At 41.8% G+C, this 21,493-nt stretch overlaps 1 long non-coding RNA gene, 1 other non-coding gene and 1 pseudogene across 2 annotated transcripts in view; 1 reads left to right on the top strand and 2 right to left on the bottom strand.

The window, feature by feature from the left end:
- Positions 1–21,493, bottom strand: part of LOC132218520 (uncharacterized) — a 66,601-nt gene that overhangs the window by 34,325 nt on the left and 10,783 nt on the right. The window lies entirely within an intron of this gene.
- On the bottom strand, positions 84–4,376 carry LOC132217836 (keratin, type I cytoskeletal 18-like; annotated as a pseudogene).
- LOC132219511 (U6 spliceosomal RNA) lies at positions 19,126–19,232 on the top strand. Its single transcript, XR_009449502.1, has one exon. It is a non-coding gene; the product is annotated as a U6 spliceosomal RNA (small nuclear RNA).

The following is a 21,493-nucleotide window of genomic DNA, read 5'->3' on the forward strand; positions in this document are numbered from 1 at the left end:
AACACACACACACACACACACACACACACACACACACATACACACACACACATGGCTTTTTTTTTTTTTCCCCCAGAGAGGGAGGGAGAGGGATAGAAACATCAATGATGAGAGAGAATCATTGATCAGCTGCCTCCTGCATGGCACCTACTGGGGATGGAGCCTGCCATCTGGGCATGTGCCGTGACCAGGAATTGAACCATGATCTCCTGGTTCATAGGTCAACGCTCAACCACTGAACCACTCTAGCCGGGCAACAAACAACTTTTTTGAGAAATTTTCCAGCATGATTTGCTGTAATTAGAGGGGAAGTGTAGCTGCTACAATCTAGCAGTGAGATTCCTGGGCTTAAGAGAGGTTTGCTGATTGGTTCCTTGGCCTACAGCAAGAAATTGAATCTGGATAGATCACTTTGTATAGTAAATGAACTTCTCTTGAACTCTCATCTTTCACTTTCTTATGCACGACAGCTTTCTTAGAATTCTCATTTCTCAGTTTCTTATACATGACAGCTAAATTTCCATTTTCCTCCCTTCCTAGGACGAAAATTTTCATTAGACAATGTGACATACAGTAAGCAATTATAATGAAAATCAACATAACTATAGCAGATACTACTAGTTGCTTATCCCAAATATGTTCTCTCCTTCTTCCTTACTAACAGAACTCCTATATTATTGGGAGCATTATTGTATTAAGCTAAAAGATTAGCTTCTCTTAAAAACCATATGGCCTCATGACTAAATTCTGGACAAATAGACAAAAGCAGAAATGATGTGAGGGACTTGGGGACAGACTCCTTAGAAGTGAACTTAATCAGCCTGCAGGTCTTAAAGTCCTTTTGGATTTCCTTCTTTTTCCTGTCTGGAATGTGCAGGTGACGGATGTTTCAGTAGCCATCTAGGACCATTACTAGCTATGCCCTAGAAAGGTTGACCTATAAAGTAGAAGGAAACTGGATATATGATAACTATGGAGCTGCCAAATCAGCCCTGGGTATCTCTTTCTAAACTTCTTTTGTATCAAAGAGAAATAAAATGCCTTACTTAAACCATTTGTTATTTTGAATTTTCATTTATGTACAGCTGGATCTAATCATAACTGACAAAATAAACAAGCCTGGTAACACATTTTATTGTATCCTAAATGAACAACTTAGGAGTTAAATATCTTTCTTCTTCTCTAATACATTATTAAATGACAGCTAGCCAACTTATTTTAATTTATAAATAATATTTTTTACCTTGAGGGTGTAGTGACAGTGAAAAGCATGAGGAGAGCTCTGGGATGCTGGTAAAGTTTGTTTCTTGATCAGGTGTATTGCTTGTGAGTTGGACTTGATGTATGCATACATCTCTGTCTAAATTTTATACATCAATATACATCAATACAAAGTTTTAAAATATATCCACTATAAATTTGTCTTTCTTTGTGGAATTACTAACCAGTTTAGTTAGGATTTGATATTTTAAACGGTTAAGTCCTCAGAGAAGTGTGAAGATGAAATGAAATAATAAATGTGAATTATTCACTTTTAACCTACTGAGTCATGCATCCTATGAAAATTTTTGGAGAACCTACTATGTACATAGCAGGATCAGCTATCACTATTGTAATTGTTTGCCTATTTGTGTTCCTCCCATAGACAGGGACTAACTCTGTTTTGTTCATGTTGTAAACACAGTTGTTTAACATGGTGCCAGTCAAATAGTGGCTCTTAATGGAATACTGAGTGAATATATTATATGTTAAATAAGCTCTCATGGGTCACTAGGCGAATGCATTTCAGTTTCAAACAACTGACTTACAAGTGGTCTTTTGGAATTCATTTGTAAATTAAGGGCAATTGAAGGCTCTTCAGCATCAATATTAAATCAATTATCACAAGTAAAATTTCAGGCACTTCTCCTAACACCCCAGAAATTATGTAGTCCAAAAATAAAAGGGTGAAAATCATAATGCAATTATCACAAGAATCCATCAAAAGCCTTTAGTTAAAAAGAGTGGAACAGATTGACTTCTTGATATAATAATGAAAATGCAAACACTATGACTTACCACATACCATATCCAAACAGAACATTTCATTGCATGGCAAGAAAGAAAAGATATCTGTGTTTTAAGCAATCAAAGAACAAATTGAAAATGCAAGCAACTGGAAAAAAGGCAGTCCATAAAAATTCCCTGTTAAAATACAGAAAATGTATGACTATAAATTTTCTATGTAATTTAGAATATACATGGTGGCTTTAAAAAATTGTCTAGATTTCAAAAGGAGAGAAACATCAGCTTGACATCGGAGGAGACCTATTTTGGGGGTGCATACCCACTCCCAAATCCTCTCTGTGAAAGCTGCCTCCTTGACAAAAGAGCAAGCCTACGCAGCCGTTTTTGTCAAGACACCCTCCAGCCACAGCTTATTGGACAACTGGAGAACTCTGAACCTAAGATGAACCAGTCAGAATCTTTCTCCTGAAAACCTGAGTTAGTAGGCACTGAGTCTGTAGGTAATGGTGAGCTCCAGAACTAGAAGGTGAACTAGAGTCAGCACCAAGGCTACCCAAAGTTTCACAAAAGCCAAAATTATGAGAAGCAGAAGCTGTAAGCAAAGAAGACTGAAAAAAAAGAAAGATGGAATATTTATGCAAAAAAGTGCAGAAGCAAGATATCATGGGTAGAATGCAGGCTAAGGGAATGAGCTCTGTTCCTGGATTTTCAGTTCCCATGAAATCGTTTCTTCCTTTTTCCCCCTCTTGCTCAATGATCTCTAAATTTTTTAAATTGATTTTAGAGAGGCAGGGAGAGGGAGAGAGAGAGATAGAAACCTCAATAATGAGAGAGAATCATTGATTGGCTGCTTCCTGAATGCCCCACACTGAGGATCGAGCCTGCAACCCAAGCATGTGCCCTTGACCATAATCGAACCCGGGTCCCTTTGGTCCCCAGGCCAACACTCTATCCACTGAGCCAAACCAGCCAGGGCGATCTCTGAATTTTTTATTGGCCTCCTGCCCCTCAAGGGGTCCCCTGGTTCTGCTGCCTTAACATCTCAGAACTTTGATGTCATTGACTTCAGACACCACTTTGCTGTCCACAATCCTCCAGGTGGCAGTATTTTGGATGGATTGCATGGAGTCGCCATTGTCCAGGGTGTCACCAAGATCAAAGTCCTCCCCTTCTTCCAGCAGGGCCTCATACTATTGTTGGGTGCTGCCCCTCTGCCCGGGTCTGGGCCAGCTCTGACTCTAGGTGCTGCAGGATCCCGTGGAGCTATTCCATCTTCATGGCACAGCACGTCTCCACCTCGCACAGGCTGCTCTCCAAACTGGCCTTTAGATTTCTCATCAAGTCAAGGTCGATCCCTTAGGATTGAACCATATGTCTCAGCTCCATGAGTGTCATCACAGCAGCTCCCATCTCAGTGGTCTGTGAGGTGACCACTGTGGTTCTCTCTTCAGTTTGCTGGGACCAGTACTTGTCCAGCTCCTTTCAGTTCCTCTGAGCCAGCTCATCATATGGACCTGGATACCCTGAGGTGCTGAGATTTGAGGCATCCAACTCTGTGGTCAACCCAGAGTTGGCAATCTGGCTTTGTAGGCCATTTACTTCCTCCTCCTGGTTCTTCTTCATGAAGAGCAGCTGCTCCTTGAGAGCCTCGATCTCTGTCTCCAGCTACAGTTGAGTGATACTGGCGTCAACAACTTTTCAGAGCCTATTGTCACTCTCCATAAACTGGCTCATGGCCAGCTCCCTCTCATATTTGTCTCTGAAGTCATCAGCAGCGAGACAGGCTGAACGATGTGGGCATTGTCCACAGAACTGCCAATGGCCTGAGTCCTCAGGTCCTCTGTGATCTTGAAGTAATGCCCCCAGTCTCTGACCTAGGGTCCCTTCTTCTCCAGGTGTTCCCAGATACTGCTCTCCAATCTCCAATTGTTAGCCTCCCGGCTCCTCACCCTCGCCAGGCAGGAGGCCAGGCAGTCACTCAGGCATTGCATAGTCTCCTTCTCGCTCTGTCTGCCTGTTATGCGCACCAGACCCCTGTCCATTCCTGTGGCCAGGCCCCCGGACTCCCACTTGCTCTGCACGCTGGTGGAGTGGGACATTGAGATTCGGGAGCCCAAACCCCCAGTACTTGTATTTGATGCTGGCTGCTCTGCTGGCAGGCCAGCCCAGTTGCTGCGAGACTGCAGGAGCCCAGGGTCTGGTGGTTGGTGGAAAAGCTGGTGTGGGTGCTGAAGCTCATATTGTTCAGGGAGGAAGGCAAGAGGCCAAGAGTCAGGTTTCAGCTGCCCTTGTTTTTTTATAATTAAAGTAATCTACTAATACCCCTGTCCCTGTCCAGTGTCCCCAATCCTACTTTTTACTTGAACAAATATTTCTTCAGCACCTATCATTTGTCAGACACTTTTCTTTGCACCAAGAATATAGTAATAAATAAAAGAAAACAAAATCATGAAGTTATTGGTGTTAAGTGGTATAATTATAATGAACATGTGAACAGATCATTATAACACGGGGTTATAACAGAATAAATGCAATACCTTCTGTGACTTAGGGTGAACCTCACCCAACATTTTATTTGAAATAGTTTGAGTGCGATTCTGTATATTGCAACCAAAAGAACCCCTGCTTGAACACCTGATTTAAATATAATTATATTGTTTCCCCTTGTCTCCCACCCTCCAGGAGTGGATAAGAATGCCAACACCCTACCAAGGTTAGAATGTAGGTTCCACCACTCATTAGCATACAGCCTAGCACATATTACAGAACCTCTATGTGCATCAGCCGTTTCTTTTACTTCATGGGGTTGCTGTGAAAACTAAATGGGTAATTCATATGAAAAGCTTTAGAAGTATACCTGACATTTGATAAGTGCTCAACAAGTGTTAGTTGCCATTGTTGTTGTTGCTGTGCCTGTTATGTTAATCTTGTATTTGTTGTAATCTGAAGAAGTGTCAGCTGGAAAATACTGGGTGGCAGTACTTGTTTGTATATGATTGACGGTTAAGGTCTGATACTCAGCTTTGCTAAACTAAAATGTGTTAGTATACACAGAGATTAGCTCATACAGTCAGGAAGTTCTGGTGAAGGTACTGGCTCTACTGACTCAACTCTACTATTAGAGAATCAAGTTGACCACTCTCTTCCATGAACATATTCTCTTTAGAAACAGAGTAAAAGACTTTTTTCTTAGTAATTACCTCAAGTATGCTTGCTCTTTGAGGGTACTCACAGGCCACCTTGATTAGGTTTGGGGTGTGCCCAAATCTTATTCAGTCTTACTTTAACAGCAGATGTCTTAGATCTGTCTTTGCTGCTGATGGATGATCTCATTCATCAAAAGAACTTTTGAGCCTGGCTGGTTTGACTCACTGGATAGAGCGTCGGCCTGGGGACTGAAGGGTCCCAGGTTCGATTCCGGTCAAGGGCATGTACCTTGGTTGCGGGCACACCCCCAGTGGGGGATGTGCAGGAGGCAGCTGATCGATGCTTCTCTCTCATCTATGTTTCTAACTCTCTATCCCTCTCCCGTCCGCTCTGTAAAAAATCAATAATATATATATATATATATATATATATATATATATATATATATATTTTAAAAGAACTTTTGAGACTTTTCTAATTTTATTTATTAACTTTAGCTTAATGGGTGTGTTGCAGTCATCCCCAGTATGAAAGATCATGTCAACCATTTAAGCATAACTTTATCCTATTCTAAATTACCATGTGCTATTGGTCACAATAAAATGAACTAATATTCCTCAAGATGAGTTGATTCTAAAATTAGAACTTTAGAATGGTGTGAGTTCTAAATACATTTCCTCCTATCTTCTTGGAATCCTTGCTATTTAGATATCTCCAGAGAGGCAACTGCTTAAAGATTTGACTTGTCTATATGAGAAAGAGCGTGGCACTTAAGTATGCTTTAATAGCTATAACTCTAAGAACAGATGTTTGTGTGTTTCGTGGGCATCATAAATATTAAGAACGATGTTATATGGGTCGGAAAGCACTTCCCATTAATTGTTAATGCTCACTATGTGGATAAGAGAGGCAGATTCCTTGGGGAGAAATCAAGATACATTTTTATATTACTGTATTTCAATTTCAGGGCTGAGGCTAGGGAGCATTGGTTTCTGATTCCTTGAATATCAGATGAAAATTCAAATTAATATAATGCTTGGGTATCCCTTGATCCTTATAGCTCCATAGTGAGATATATAATGCGTAACTATAACAGGAGATATGGTGGAAGAAGACAGCAGAGGTGAATTCAAAGGTCAGTTCCACCTCTTCCTGGCTCAGTGATCATGGACTTTTTTAGCCTTTATGAATGTAGTTATTAACCTATAAAATAGAGGCTAATAATACCTACCAGATAGGGCTGTTATTCAATAAGAAATATGTGTAAAGATTCTGAGTCAGTACCTGGATTACAGTTTTTTCTGCTTTGTATCAAATTAGAGATGGTGAGTGCTTGGTGTGGACTATGCAAAAAAGCAGCCAATGTGTGACAAAATTCTTTGAATTTTTGGCAACTTAAGATTGTTCAGGGGTTCTGACCTTCATATAGAAAGCTTTTCCCAGTGAGATTTCATATTCACCATTAATATCCCACATACCAGCCTAGTGGCGGTTGATCTTTCCTAGCTGCCCACGACATTTATTCATTCTTTTTTTATTTTTTATGAGGAAGGGAAAGGGAGAGGAAGATAGAAACATCAATGATGAGAGAGAATCATTGATTGGCTGCCTCCTGCACGCCCCCTACTGGGGATTGAGCCTAAGGGCACGTGCCCTTGACTGGAATCGAACCCGGGACCCTTTAGTCCGCAGCCCAAGGCTCTATCCACTGAGCTAAACTGGCTAGGGCTCATTCATGTTTTTATTTTTATTTTTAGTATTTTTATTTTTTATTTATTTTTATTTTTTTTAAATATACTTTATTGGTTCTTTACAGAGAGGAAGGGAGAGAGATAGAGAGTCAGAAACATCGATGAGAGAGAAACATCGATCAGCTGCCTCCTGCACATCTCCTACTGGGGATGTGCCTGCAACCCAGGTACATGCCCTTGACCGGAATCGAACCCGGGACCCTTCAGTCCGCAGGCCGACGCTCTATCCACTGAGCCAAACTGGTTTCGGCTTTTATTGATTTTTAGAGAGAGAGGAACGGAGAGGGAGAGAGAGAGAGAAACGTCAATGTAAGAGGGTAATATCAACCGGCTACCTCCGGCTGCCTCCTACATGTCCCCTACCAGAGATTGAGCCTGCAAGCCTGCATGTGCCCTGACCAAGAATGGAACCAACAACCTTTTGGTGCAGGGGACGATGCCCAACAAACTGAACCATACTGGTCAGCGCTATTCATTCATTTTACGAGGGCCCACTTGGAATCATGAAGACAATATGGTCTCTTACCTACTACCAACCACATAGTTTAGGAGACGACAAACAAGCAAAAACAATTACAATATTATCTCTAATAGAGGGATATGGGAGGCCAGCAAGAGCACAGTTCTGTTTATCTGAGGGACACAGCTGTATTAAGGAATGAGAAATCCAGGTATCTGTCCCAGACACCAATACATATGGAATGCGACCAAAACCAGAAATGTGCTAGTTAACTAAGATTTCTGTACAAAACCTCTTAAAAAAAGAAAAAGAAAAAAAAGAACAGAGGCTCTCTTTTTTCAATTGATTTCAGAGAGTAGGGGAGAGGGAGAGATAGAAACTTTAATGATGAGAGAGAATCATTGATCAGCTGCCTCCTGAATGCCCCCTACTGGGGACTGAGCCCTCAATCCTGGCAGGTGCTCTTGACTGGAATTGAACTCAGGACCCTTCAGTCTGCAGGCTGATGCTCTATCCACTGAGCCAAACCAGCTAGGGCTATACAAAACTTCTTACCTTCCTGGTGAATATAATTTGTTTTTGCTTCTACCAAAGAAGACAATGCTTTCACATGGAAGTTTAAAGAACAAAAACCTCCTCTCCAGAGTTGACCTATGTCAGTTGATTAGTTTTGCCATGAGCAGCTGCAGATGAAATCAACTAAAATTCTGAAATCAAATCATGCATAGAGCCAAGCTGTTTTTTCTGGAATGAATTTCAAACTGTTGAACAAAGCCTAAATTTTAAACTCTTTGGTATGTCTCCCAAGTAGTCTGATTCAGTAAATTGCAAAAGAAAATAGAAATGAGAACAAGAATTACAAAAAAATGAGATTTCTTCTTCCCAAAACCTTGACTCTACTTCAGCTAGTGGGAGTGGTTGAACCCCCCCCCCCTTTTTTTTAAATATATTTTATTGATTTTTTACAGAGAAGAAAGGAGAGGGATAGAGAGCCAGAAACATCGATGAGAGAGAAACATCGATCAGCTGCCTCCTGCACACCCCCCATTGGGAATGTGCCCGCAACCAAGGTACATGCCCTTGACCGGAATCGAACCTGGGACCCTTCAGTCCGCAGGCTGACGCTCTATCCACTGAGCCAAACCGGTTAGGGCCCTTTTTTTTAATATAATAATAAAAATATTAGTTTCTCCCTAACCCCACCTAAAATGTTGAATAAATATTTTAAGTGTACTATTTTGAGGAAGCATCAAATTATTAGTCTGTCTGGGATACTTTCATGTCTCAATCTTTCCCTGGAAGCAGAATGGGATGGGAAAGACACCAGAGAGGAGGAGACTTGTAGCTACCTCCAGGGATGAAGTTTGTCTGGGAGGAGAAAAAGGAGAAAAAGAAATGCCTCCTCTTCTCCATATTCATCATACCAAGGTCTATGATTTTATCATTATAAAAAATTGGGAAAAATAGTAGAAATCACTGTTTCCTGTTCATGACATGTTATGAACACAAATAATATCCAGGTGATCTAAAACTGCACTGTTACTTTGAATTTATGTAATCGATGAGGATTAATATCTTGTGCATGAGGGTAAATATGTGTTAATGAATGTTTAATTGCTCATGGTGATGTTCTCCAGGAATGAAGAGCAGAAAGATGTCATGATAATCTGCATGTCACATTTCTATGTCACATTTCTTGAATCAAGCAAAGGTATTTGGAAAAATATAAAATATCTACATGGATTTTTTGAAGATAATATGTGCATTGTACCTTTTCTCAATTTAACATTTACTTTCCTTTTTTAGAATATTTTTTATTGATTTTTAGAAAGAAAGGGGAGAGAGAGAGAGACAGAGAAACATCAATGTGAGAGCAAAACATTGATTGGCTGCCTCCTCACCCCCGACCCCCAGCAGGAATCCAGCTCCCATCCTGGGCATGTGCTCTGATTGGGAATTGAACCAGCAATCTTTCAGTGTAGGGACGATGCCCAACAGAGCCACACCAGCCAAGGCTTACTTTCCTTTTTTGAGCATTCTGGATTATAACTACACGATAAAAATGTAAAATTTTGAAATACTGGTTTTCATGTTTTATATAGTCATTTTTTTATTTTTCTTAAAATGAAGATACACCTGTCCTTTGAAATAAACTATCCACAGCAGGTAATATACTCCTTACTGATTCTACAACTTACTGTTCAGTTGGTCTTTGTATTAGATAGATCAATGTAATAAACACCAGGATTTTTAAAAAAATATATCTTAATTGATTGCAGAGAGGAAGGGGAAGAGAGAGAGAGAGATAGAAACATCAATGATGAGAGAGAATCATTGACTGGCTGCCTCCGGCACGCCCCCCACTGGGGACCGAGCCCGCAACCCGGGCATGTGTCCTTGACCGGAGTTGAACGTGGGACCCTTCAGTCCCCAGGCCGATGCTCTATCCACTAAGCCAAACCAGCGAGAGCAACACCAGGATTTTTTTTTAAAGTAGCTTATATAATTTCTTTTTCATACATGCTGTATAGATTCTTTAATGAAGTTTTCTTTTTTTTGGTTTAAGACTCTGCTTTTAAAAATACACAGACATGTATGAAATAAAAACCAAATTCATAATTTATTCTTGCCATAAGCACCTTGCCATAAGCAATACTAATAGAGAAATTCTTATAGTTTCTTCTTAAAGTATTTGAAAGTTGATACAAATTTATGAATGGAAAAACATATGAAAGGGCACCTATCAATATACCAACAGTAATTTTTTCTGGGTGATAGTGAAATTATACACAATTTTTTTTTTTTATTTTTTTTTTTACAGAGAGGAAGGGAGAGGGATAGAGAGTTAGAAACATCGATCAGCTGCCTCCTGCACACTCCCTACTGGGGATGTGTCTGCAACCAAGGTACGTGCCCTTGGCCGGAATCGAACCTGGGACCCTTGAGTCCGCAGGCTGACGCTCTATCCACAGAGCCAAACCGGTTAGGGCTAGACAATTTTTTACCTTCTTTTTCCCTGCCCATACTTTCCGATTTTCCTCAAGTAAACATATTCAAATGTAAAAATAACTCCTGGAAAAAGAAAACCACTAGATGAGAAATGATCTTTGGGATATTAAACTTGACATTTGGAAGTCTGAGTTTTCACTTAGCACATTTTATCACCACTAATGGATTGGAACTATAGCTCACCTTGCCATCTGTTAAATAGAAATGAATGAAGGAAATACCTTCTTCACAGTTATTGTCATAGCCGTAAAGAGCATATTTAAAGCACTTCACATAGTGCCTGGCACACTGTAAGTGCTTAATAAGCTAGTGCTGTTGTTGTTATCAGTATATGCTAAGATTGTAGAAATAAACCCCCTAGGCACCCTTTAAGCTTTATTTAACAATGCTCTCAAGTCAACAGGAGATACACACTTGGATCTTTGGAAAAGCAATCAGAGAATTAAGCTGCTGATTTCTTCTTTGCTTTCAAATTTTCAATTAATGAAATATTTCAAACATTCAGGACATAAGAGAAACCTACCCTCTTTCTCACTCTTTTTAAAAGTGAAATATTACAGATGCAACTAAAGCCCAAACCTCTCAATTCTTTTTTTCTCTCCCCAAAGATAATCATTATCCTGAAGCTGATTTAGGCACACTTTTGTACTTTTCTACTTATATCCATACTATCCATACTCACTTATATTCATAAATAATATATACAAGTGTTTATGTGTGGGGAAACATGAAGCCAAAGCAGAAATTCCTTCTTGGGATGCTTTTATTTTCCATTTCTCCATCTTAAATAGTAATTCTACATATGTTTTTTAAAAAACTTTGCTTTATCAATATGAAATTACTCCAATTATAAGCCTTTCATTCCATATTAATGCATGTTTAGCTTTAAACCAAATAAAATTACAGAAAGATAAGCCAAACCTCCCTAAAGGCTCCATGTAGAATACTTTGTAATCCGTAGTCTAATTATGACTTTTAAAACACAGAACTTAGAAATGTAATTACATCTTAATAAGTTTGTTCATTTATTAAATTGGGTTTACTCTAAAATATTTATGTTCTTATGTAAATGGAACAGATCTAATTAAGCAAGTCAACAAGGAAAAGCAGTTACACACAGAAATAAAATCTTTTTCTTTATTCAAACTTAAAGTGCTAATCATTATTGGAAAAGAATTACCAATTTTCCAAATTGTTAATGCCAATTCTACCCCTTCAAATATTATTTTCAACCTGAATATATAACTTATGGAGAGCTGGTACTGCAAGCTACTAAATGTGATTAGCACATTTAATGAACTCACCCCTAATGCCTTGGTAGGGCCAGACCAAATGATTTCACGGGCCTTATATGGCCTATGGGCCGGACATTTCCCATCCTTGATTCTACCTGAAAGTAACTCATTCATGAATCTTTCTACCTCGGCAACATCTATCGGATTCATGATTTCACACCTGACATTTTTCTTTGGCACTCCAATATGGAGGTAAACCAGACAAATGCATACCTGTTTTTCTAAAGATTTTTGAACACACTTTTGTACAAATCAATGCCAATGGCTACATTAAATGTAGATGAAAAAGAGTTCTTTTGGATGAGTTTGGCACCTATAAAATACTCAACTAAATTGTGACTATTACTTTCAGTCAAATAGATGATCAAAGACATCTTTTCTCCTTTTGATCCTGGTTGTTCAGATTCTATTGCCTTACTCATCAGCACAATTCGCTGATTCTGTAGATAAAATCTGCAGAAACCCTCAGCAATCAACAGGCAACTCCACAGCCTTTTAACTATATTGCTTTACCTTATTTTAGCACCTTATATTTCCCTACCACTTTACACCACGATATTCCTACATTGAAATCATTATGTATACTAAAAGGTGGTGAAGGAAAGCAGTTGTCAAATGGAGCAAGATCTGAGCATTTACACATCTGAATTCTCCAGTGGACAGTTCCATGGCAAAACAATCTAGTCACAAAGGGAGGAGGGTTAAACTGAAATTATGACTATCCAGTGTCTTGATTATTTTGAAGGCCAAAGCGTGTTCATCTGTGTTCTGATACCTGCTTCCTGGAAACACTGAATGGAGCTCATCTCAGCATTTAATTTTTGCTCATACCACTTTCCCAAACAAGCATGAGGAGCATAAAGAAAGGAAATATTCTACTTAATAAACACAATGACAGTGTGGGAAATAAATGCTTACTTTAAAAAATAGCTTTTCATTCATTTGGTCAATATAAAATAAATATATCCTCATTATAGAAGATTTTGAAAATGTCAAAAACAAGAAAGAAATTAAAAAATCATGTTTGCAGCCCCAATCCAAAAGATAACTGTTAATAATACATCAGTGCATTTCCTTTGGGCTTTTAGTCATGCACAGTTTAAAAAAAAACAACATTGCTGTGATCATCCTATATATAGGATATATATATACTTTTGTGTCCTATTTTCACTTCCAATTATAACACAAGCAAAAATGCATACTTTGAAAGCTGATGTGAGTACAGGGTTTAGTAAAATATGTGCTTCATTTGAACTGGAAGTTGAAATTATATTACTTTGAAATCATAAAACATATTTCTTCATCATTTTATCACTCCCTCTTGCATTATTTAAGCTGAACATTACATTTTTTTTCTAGACTTTGGAGTTTTATCTTTTTTGGACAGTAAATATGATTGCAGCAGTTATTATATTTCACGACAAATTAAAAATGTTGTTTTCGCCCAGCCGGCAAGGCTCAGTGGTTGAGTGTCGACCTATGAACCAAGTCACGGTTCAATTCCCGATCAGGGCATATGCCTGGGTTGCGGGCTTGATCCCCAGTATGGGGCGTGCTGGAGGCAGCTGATCAATGGTTCTCTCTCGTCATTGATGTCTCTCTCTCTCTCTTCCTCTCTGAAATCAATAAAAATACATTTTTTAAATGTTTTAAGCTGTAAGTTTGCTCTAGGTCTGACATTTATATAATGGAATATTTTATTCAATTCATTAACATATTATCAAAGACCTAGCATTACCTTTGAAATAAAATAATTCTACTTCTTATAATAATAGCCTTCTGTGAATCAATGACTTAAAAAACCCAAATTACAAATATTTATTAAACTCTTCAATGTTACATCAGTTTTCCTCCCATTCACCCATACTGCAGTCCTGATATAAGACAGCATAAGGAGTAGTAATCAAGAATTAACTTTTTCTTTTTAAAAACTGTCAAAAGCTTGCTACACCAGCATCCAGTGACAGGAGGAGAAATGTCTCCAGTCTACTATACTCCCCTCCAAGCCAAGTTTTAATTTGTTGAGAATGGGGGTGGGGAATCCTATAAAAATCTTGGCAAAATACAGAGCTGCTAATTTAATCAATTTTAGTAGTTAAGGCAGTGATTTCAAGTGCTAACGCAATCTGTTGAAAGAACTAATTTCCAAGGTATAGGAGATTCATTTATTTCTACTTTTCCTTCCCAGTTTTCCAATCTACGGGAATGTGGGTAGCCATCATGAAACCAGAGAGATCCCTCCCGGCGCCCACCCGCCAACATACACACATCAAGATTTAAGAGGCTTAGGCTTTAACTCAAACCCTAAAGTAGCAGAGAAATATACTCTCCCTTTCCCTGGGGAGAGTCTCCGAGACCCAAATGAAGTAGATCTTAACAGATGTGGAATATACACCTGCATGAGAGTGCAGTAAGAACTAAAAATGGCCATTATAAGTGCCAGGAAAGTGACTTAAAGCACTTAGGAGTTTAGGGCAGGATGAGAGAGTTCCTTCTATGGTGCTCAATAAAGGATTCCTGGAAGAGGAAGGAACCTTGGACCTTCGCATTAAAAGGTAAGATTTGAGGAGGTAGAAGTTGTAAAAAGTTTAGGTAAAGAAAGGGTCATGAAAAAGACATTGCAAGAAAACACAGGGCTGTTTGGGGTATGTTTCCATTTGGTGGATTCCAGGGTTCATATGGGAATTGTAGGGAATAAATACAGTTGGGTTCAACTCTGTCTAAACAGAGTTCGAGTCAGGAGTATATTGAGTTGGGACCCGCCAGGGATCGGTTTATATGAGAGACTAAACGGCCTCCCAGGAAAAAATTACACAGACTCTGCCTATTAACCATAGTATGGAGGATTAAGAGAGGGGGGATTTGAAATTTTTATTTGCTTATTTTTAACTAGATTTTGTCAACTGATAAAGGGATACATATATATATATATATATATATATATATATATATATATATATATATATATATATATTCATATTAACAGTTCAAAGAGGGATTCAATAAAAAATGCTTCTCCCACCCAGCCAGTGTGGCACAGTGGTTGAGCATCAACCTGTTAACCAGGAGGTCGAGGTTTGATTCCTGGTCAGGGCATATGCCCGGGTTGCGGGCTTGATCCCCAGTGTGGGGCATGCAGGAGGCAGCCAGTCAATGATGTTTCTCTCATCATTGATGTTTCTATCTCTCTCTTTCTCCCTTCCTCTCTGAAATCAATAAAAAATACATATATTTTTAAAAAATGCTTCTCCCACCCATCCCAGTCCCCTAGTGGGGAAGGGATGGATTTTGAGTTCATCCCAGGGGCCACTGTTCACACTAGATCTTCCAGCCCAGCTCATGAACCCACACTTAGTTGTCATGTAGAAAGAAGGGGTTCAAAGTTAAAAATGGAAGATTTATGTTCACTGAAATCTCTAAAAGAATCTGGGGAGATAAAATGGTCACAGGAACAGTTTGGGTACCTTGGCATCAGAGTATAGCTCAAAAGGGTGAGAATAAATCCTGCCTACCTGGGTAGGGACCCCACAGGGCTATGACAATAGAAGGGCTCCAGAGACAGACTGAAGCTTTGACACATCAAATCTTCCAGCTCACCAGTGACTCGAATGGTGCAGGTCCAGGCCCAAGGCTCTGGTGACAATGGCACCACTGACTTCTAAGCAGGGAGAGGAGCACTGTAAGGTAGAAACACAGAAGGCAGCTCAAGGGCATAGAGTCTGTGGAATTCCTCATCCTCAATGATGCAAGGTGACATCAGAGGTGTCCTTGTAGTGTGGTTGGTGGTTGAGAGTTAGACTTTTGGAGTTGGCCTTCCGGGGCTTTATCCTGGCATTGCCACTTACTAGTTCCTGCTGGTACCTTCTGCGCAGGGGATTGTAAGGATTTGCTCAGGTAACAGACGTGAACAGTGTGACCCAGTGTCTGGTTCATAGTCATCTTTAGTGTTATTTTTTTCTTTTAACAAAATTGAGGTATAATTGACACATAATATTAGTTTCAAGTGTAGAACATAATGATTTGATATTTGTATACATTGAGAAAGGATCGCTCTTTCATGTTATTATTCTTATCAAGGTGCTCATCAGGATGTGGATACCTCAGCAGACAACCCAGGGGGGGGACAAAAGAGCCAAAGAAAAGGGGAAGGAGCCTCAGAAATAATGGGGGTCTTTGCAGCAGTGGGGAGGGGCTGAGCTAGGAGAATGCTGTTTATTTTTGTGAAGGTGAGTCTGTTGTTTTTATTCCCAGGCCTCTGAATCCTCAGGAGACATAAGCTATTCAGGCTGGAATTCACAGTGGATTTTGAATGTTTAGCTGAGAAGCTTGATTTCATTTAAGAGGTTATGAAGAACAACTGAAAGCATTATATTAAGATTAATCCAGAGATCTATACAAAGAAGAGAAGGGGAAGCTCCAAGAAAGAGAGACCAATTATACGATTATTACCATAGACTGGGAGAAGACATAAGGAGCTGAAATAAGTTGGTAGCATTGAGAATAGAAATGAAGGGACAGATGTGAGAGAAACGCTTGGCGACAGAACTATCCGGGATATATAAAGCATCTGCCTGACCAAGTTTTCAATGCGTTCCAGTCCAAATCCCAGAGTTTTAGAAATTATGCAAACCAGCACCTTGCCATATGCAATCCAACAATGTATTGGATTTTTCCCACTGTCTGCATATATTGTTTTAAATAATGAAACATTTTTCCAGACCAAATTTCTTATTAATTTATTGAACACCACCTTAAATGATGATTCTCTAGCACAGATAATTTAAATGATTTTCTTTTCCCAGTTCATTTTACATTTGTAAATTTTAAACTATTTTACCATCTGCTGACCCATCATAAATTAAATTATTAATGAAGCTTATAGTAAGTGGCAAATATATAACCAAATCATCAGGATTTAAGAAAATATACTGACATTAATGACTTTGTTTATTGTCATTACTTTCCATTATCTTCCTGATAGTGTAATATTGATATTAAATTCAGAACGAAGAGTTATAAACACTTAAAAATTATAGTAAATCATAGATACAGAAAACAGATTGATGGTTGCTAGAGGGGAGGAGGGTTGGGGGAAGAGGAGGGTTGGGGGACTGGGTGAAAAAGGTGAAGGGATTGAGAAGTACAGATTGGTAGTTACAAAATAGTCACAGGATGCAAAGTATAGCAGAGGAAATATAGTCAATAATCCTATCTAATAATAGACAAACATGGTAATTAACCGTAACTTCGCTACCCTTCCCATTGGCTAATCAGGGCGATATGCAAATTAACCTCCAACCAAGATGGCGGCCAGCAGCCAGGCAGCTGAAGCGAACAGGAGACTTGCTTGCTCCAGTGATGGAGGAAGCCAACGTTCCCCACCTGCCGCTGCCGGCCTCTGAGCTGCACTCTAAGAAACAATGTTGCAATTACAGAAGCTAAACAAGCTCCAGAAACCTGCTTTCAGCCAGCTTCGGCCTCAGAGCTTAGAGCGGTAGTGATGGCAACAATGTTTCAATTATAGAAGCTAAACAAACGAGATACCTGCTTTCAGCCAGCCGCAGCCTCAGAGCTGGGGCCGGCTCTCAGCTCCAGTGACAGCTATAGAAGATAAATAAATCCCAGAATTTAAAAAAAAAAAAAAAAAAAACAGAAAAAAGGAGAGGCTGGGAGCTTCAGTTGCCCACCAGCCTGAAAATGGCCCTCAGCCCCTCACCCAGACTGGCCAGGCACCCCAGTGGGGACCCCCACCCTGAAGGGTGTGTGACCAGCTACAAACAGCCATCATCCCCTCATCCAGGCTGGCCAGGCACCCCAGTGGGGACCCCCACCCTGATCCAGGACACCCTTCAGGGCAAACCAGCCAGCACCCACCCGTGCACCAGGCCTCTATCCTATATAGTAAAAGGGTAATATGCAAACTGACCCTAACAGCAGAATGACTGGGAATGACTGGTCACTATGACACACACTGACCACCAGGGGGCAGACGCTCAATGCAGGAGCTGCCCTCTGGTGGTCAAAGCGCTCTTACATGGGAGGAGCTCTGCTTAGCCACAAGCCAGGCTGATGGCTGCTAGTACAGCAGTGGTGGTGGGAGCCTCTCCTGCCTCCTCAGCAGCGCTAAGGATGTCCAACTGCAGCTTAGGTCTGCTCCCTGCTGGCAAGTGGACATCCCCTGATGGCTGCTGGGCTGCCAGAGGGATGTCTGACTGCCAGCTTAGGCCCAATCCCCTGGGGAGCAGGCCTCAGCCAGCAAATGGTCATCCCCCGAGGGGTCCCAGACTGTGAGAGGGCACAGGCCAGGCTGAGGGACACCCCCCCAAGTGCACAAAGTTTTGTGCACCGGGCCTCTAGTCTATATATATAAAAGCCAAGCGACCGATTGGTGGAATGACCAGAATGACCAGTGGCTATGATGTGCACTGTGGCAGGTAACCAGCCTGATCGGGGGTGGGGCCAGCCAACCAACCACCTGTGGGGGCGGGGCCAGCCAGTTCCAACCCCAGTCTCCCCCCCCCCCCCCGCCACTCCCTAATCACTGAAGTGTGACCTTCAGTGATTCTAAGTAAGTAAATGCTCTCCAGCCTTCATAGACCAGAACCTGAATGGACAAGTGATCAGAAGGAAAACTGCTCATGGTCTGGACCATCAGTCAGGTGTATAGGTGAGGTACCCAGCACACCCACCATCTTCCCCACCCCCGATCACCCCCCCCCCCACCCCAAAGCAGTCAGGTGTCTAGGAGAGGTACCCAGCACAACCACCATCTTCCCCACCCCCGATCACCCCCTGAAGCAGTCAGGTGTCTAGGAGAGGTACTCAGCACAACCACCATCTTCCCCACCCCCGATTGGCCCTCCCACCCTGATGCAGTCAGGTGTCCAGGAAAGGTACTCAGCACAACCACTATCTTCCCCACCCCCGATCACCCCCCCTCCCAACCCGAAGCAGTCAGGTGTCCAGGAGAGGTGCCCAGCACAACCACCATCTTCCTGCGTTCTCTCTCCACTGCTTACTACCAAAGAGGGCAGCCACATCACACCACGGCCTCTCTTTAGAGGGTTTGTCAGCAGGGAACTAAACCACATGACCTGTGTAGGGAGAGGCTTAGAAACAGAAGCTGTAAGTGTCCCTGACACTAAAGCGCCTTTGAAGCTTCAACTCATCCAAAAGCCAAAAGCAAACGTGTATACACCCTGCAAAGATTTTTGACATTAATAACTCCCCCCGATTGGGGGCGGGCAGCTAGACCCCATCCATGCACGAATTCATGCACTGGGCCTCAAGTATTTTAATAACTATGTATGGTGCCAGGTGGGTACTAGAAATATCAGGGGCACATTTTGTAAAGTATGTGACTGTCTAACTACTATGTTGTATGCCTGAAACTAATACAAAATAATACTGAATGTAAACTGTAATTGAAAAAGATATATCAGAAAATGATAGTAAAGTGCTTGCTTCGGCAGCACATATACTAAAATCGGACCGATACAGAGAAGATTATCATGGCCCCTGCACAAGGATGACACGCAAATTAGTGAAGCGTTGCATATTTTTTCAAGTGATAGTAAAAATGTGCAAACCTAAGCCTATAATTTGTCCAGTTATCCAGGAATGAAATGTTATACTACTAGAGGCCCGATGCATGAAATTCGTGTAAGAGTAGGCCTTCGCAGCCCTGACTGCCTTGGCCCTCGCAGCCCCGGCTTCATCTGGAAGGTCATCAGGATGGTCATTCCGCTGTTTGGCCATTCACTCGATTTGCATATTATGCGTTTCTTATTATAGATCACTATAGATTGTGTGATATTGTGATTTATAATAAAAAATATATATATTTGGTCTTTGTTCCTGTTCCTGGCACAGGGCTTCTAAAACCCTTGGAATTTCCTGATAGGAATAATAAAGGTGTTTTTTAACCCTCACCTGAGAATATGTTTTTATTGATTTTAGAGGAAGAGAGAGAGAGAGAAACATTGATCAGTTGCCTTCTGGGGATCAAACCCACAACATAGGTACATGCCCTGACAGGGAATCAAACCCACGATATTTCTGGTGTACAGATGACATTCTAACCAACTAAGTCACCTAGCAGGGGCCAAAATATGTGTTCTTAAACAAATATCACACTGAACATTTTCTGCTCTTGTGTTTATCCTATCTAATAAAAGAGAAAAATGGTAATTGGCGTACGACGATACCCTTTTCATTGGCTAATCAGGGCTATATGCAAATTAACTGCCAACAAGATGGCGGTTAATTTGCATATGTAGGCACAATGCAGGGAGGCGAAAGGGAAAGCAGGAAGAAGCCCCCTGCCACTGACTGTGATCAGAAACCCAGGGGGGAGCTAAGAGCTGGGGGGCAGGGCAAAGGCGGCCCTGGGGCCGCCTTTGCCCTGCCCCCCAGCCATGATCGGAGAATCAGGTGCCTTTGCCACCCTGGCCAGTGATAGCAGGAAGTAGGGGTGGAGCCAGCGATGGGAGCTGAGCACAGTCGAAGCTCGCAGTCCCGGGAGCTAGGGGTCCCTTGCCTGGGCCTAAAGCGAAGCCCACGATCGCGGGGTCGCTGCAGCTGCGGGTCCCTGCTGCCCGGGCTGGACGCCTAGGCCAGAGGCGTTAGGCCTGGGCAGGGGCGGAGCCTGCAACCGCGGGGAGCTGGGGGTCCCCTGCCCAGGCCTGACACCTCTGCCGGAGGCCTCAGGCCTGGTCAAGGGGCCGATCCAGTGATTGGTGATCGGAGGGTGATGAGGGTCAACTCCTCTGGCTGAGGCATCAGGCCTGGGTGGGGGGCGGAGCCAGGGATTGGGGGGATATGATGGTCCCCTTGCCCAGGCCTGAAGCCTGGGTCAGAGGCATCAGGCTTGGGCGGGGGGTGGAGCAAGCGATCAGAGGGAGATGGGGGTCCCCTGCCCAGGCATGATTCCTGGGCCAGAAGCCTCAGGCCTGGGCGGGGGCCAGAGCCAGTGATCAGGGGGAGATGGGAGTCCCCTGTCCAAGCCTGACACCTCTGGCGGAGGCGTCAGGCCTGGGCAAGGGGCCGATCAGGCGATCGGAGGGTGATGGGGGTGTACACCTCTGGCCGAGGCATCAGGCCTGGGCTGGGGGCAGAACCAGTGATGGGGGGAAATGAGGGTTCCCTGCCCAGGCCTGACGCCTCTCTCAGAGGCGTCAGGCCTGGGCAAGGGGCCGATCCTGCGATTGGAGGGTGATGGGGGTCAACGCCTGAGGGCTCCCAGTATGTGAGAGGGGGCAGGCTGGGCTGAGGGACACTCCCCCCCCCCCCCCACACACACCCAGTGCACGAATTTCGTGCACCGGGCCCCTAGTTTTTATATAATTTCAGACTTACAGGAAAGTTGCAAAAATAGTACCAAGAACTCCCTTCTACTCTTTGCCCAGATCCCTGAATGTTAACATTTGACTACGCTTGTTTTATCCTTTCCTTTTCCTTTCTCTCTCTCTCTCTCTCTCTCTCTCTCTCAACCTTTTGAGAGTATCTTATGAAGCCCCTTTACTTATCTATAGTTCATTGTGTATTTCCTAAAAACAAGGAATTCTTTTGCAATAGCCACAGTACAATGACCAAATCAGGAAATTAATATTGATACAATACTCTATCTAATCTTGTTCATGTTTTTCCAATTTTCCCAACAATATCCTTTATAACAAAAGAAAATTCTGGGTCAGGCTTTGCTTTTGGTTATGTCTTTTTAATTTTCATTCTTAGCATTTCATGACATTGGCTTTTTTTTTTATAATAAAGACCAGTTATTTTGTAGAATGTCCCTTAACTTACAGTTGCCTGATGTTTTCTCA

The sequence above is a fragment of the Myotis daubentonii genome, chromosome 16 (assembly GCF_963259705.1).
Source record: "Myotis daubentonii chromosome 16, mMyoDau2.1, whole genome shotgun sequence".
NCBI classification, from domain to species: Eukaryota; Metazoa; Chordata; class Mammalia; order Chiroptera; family Vespertilionidae; genus Myotis; species Myotis daubentonii.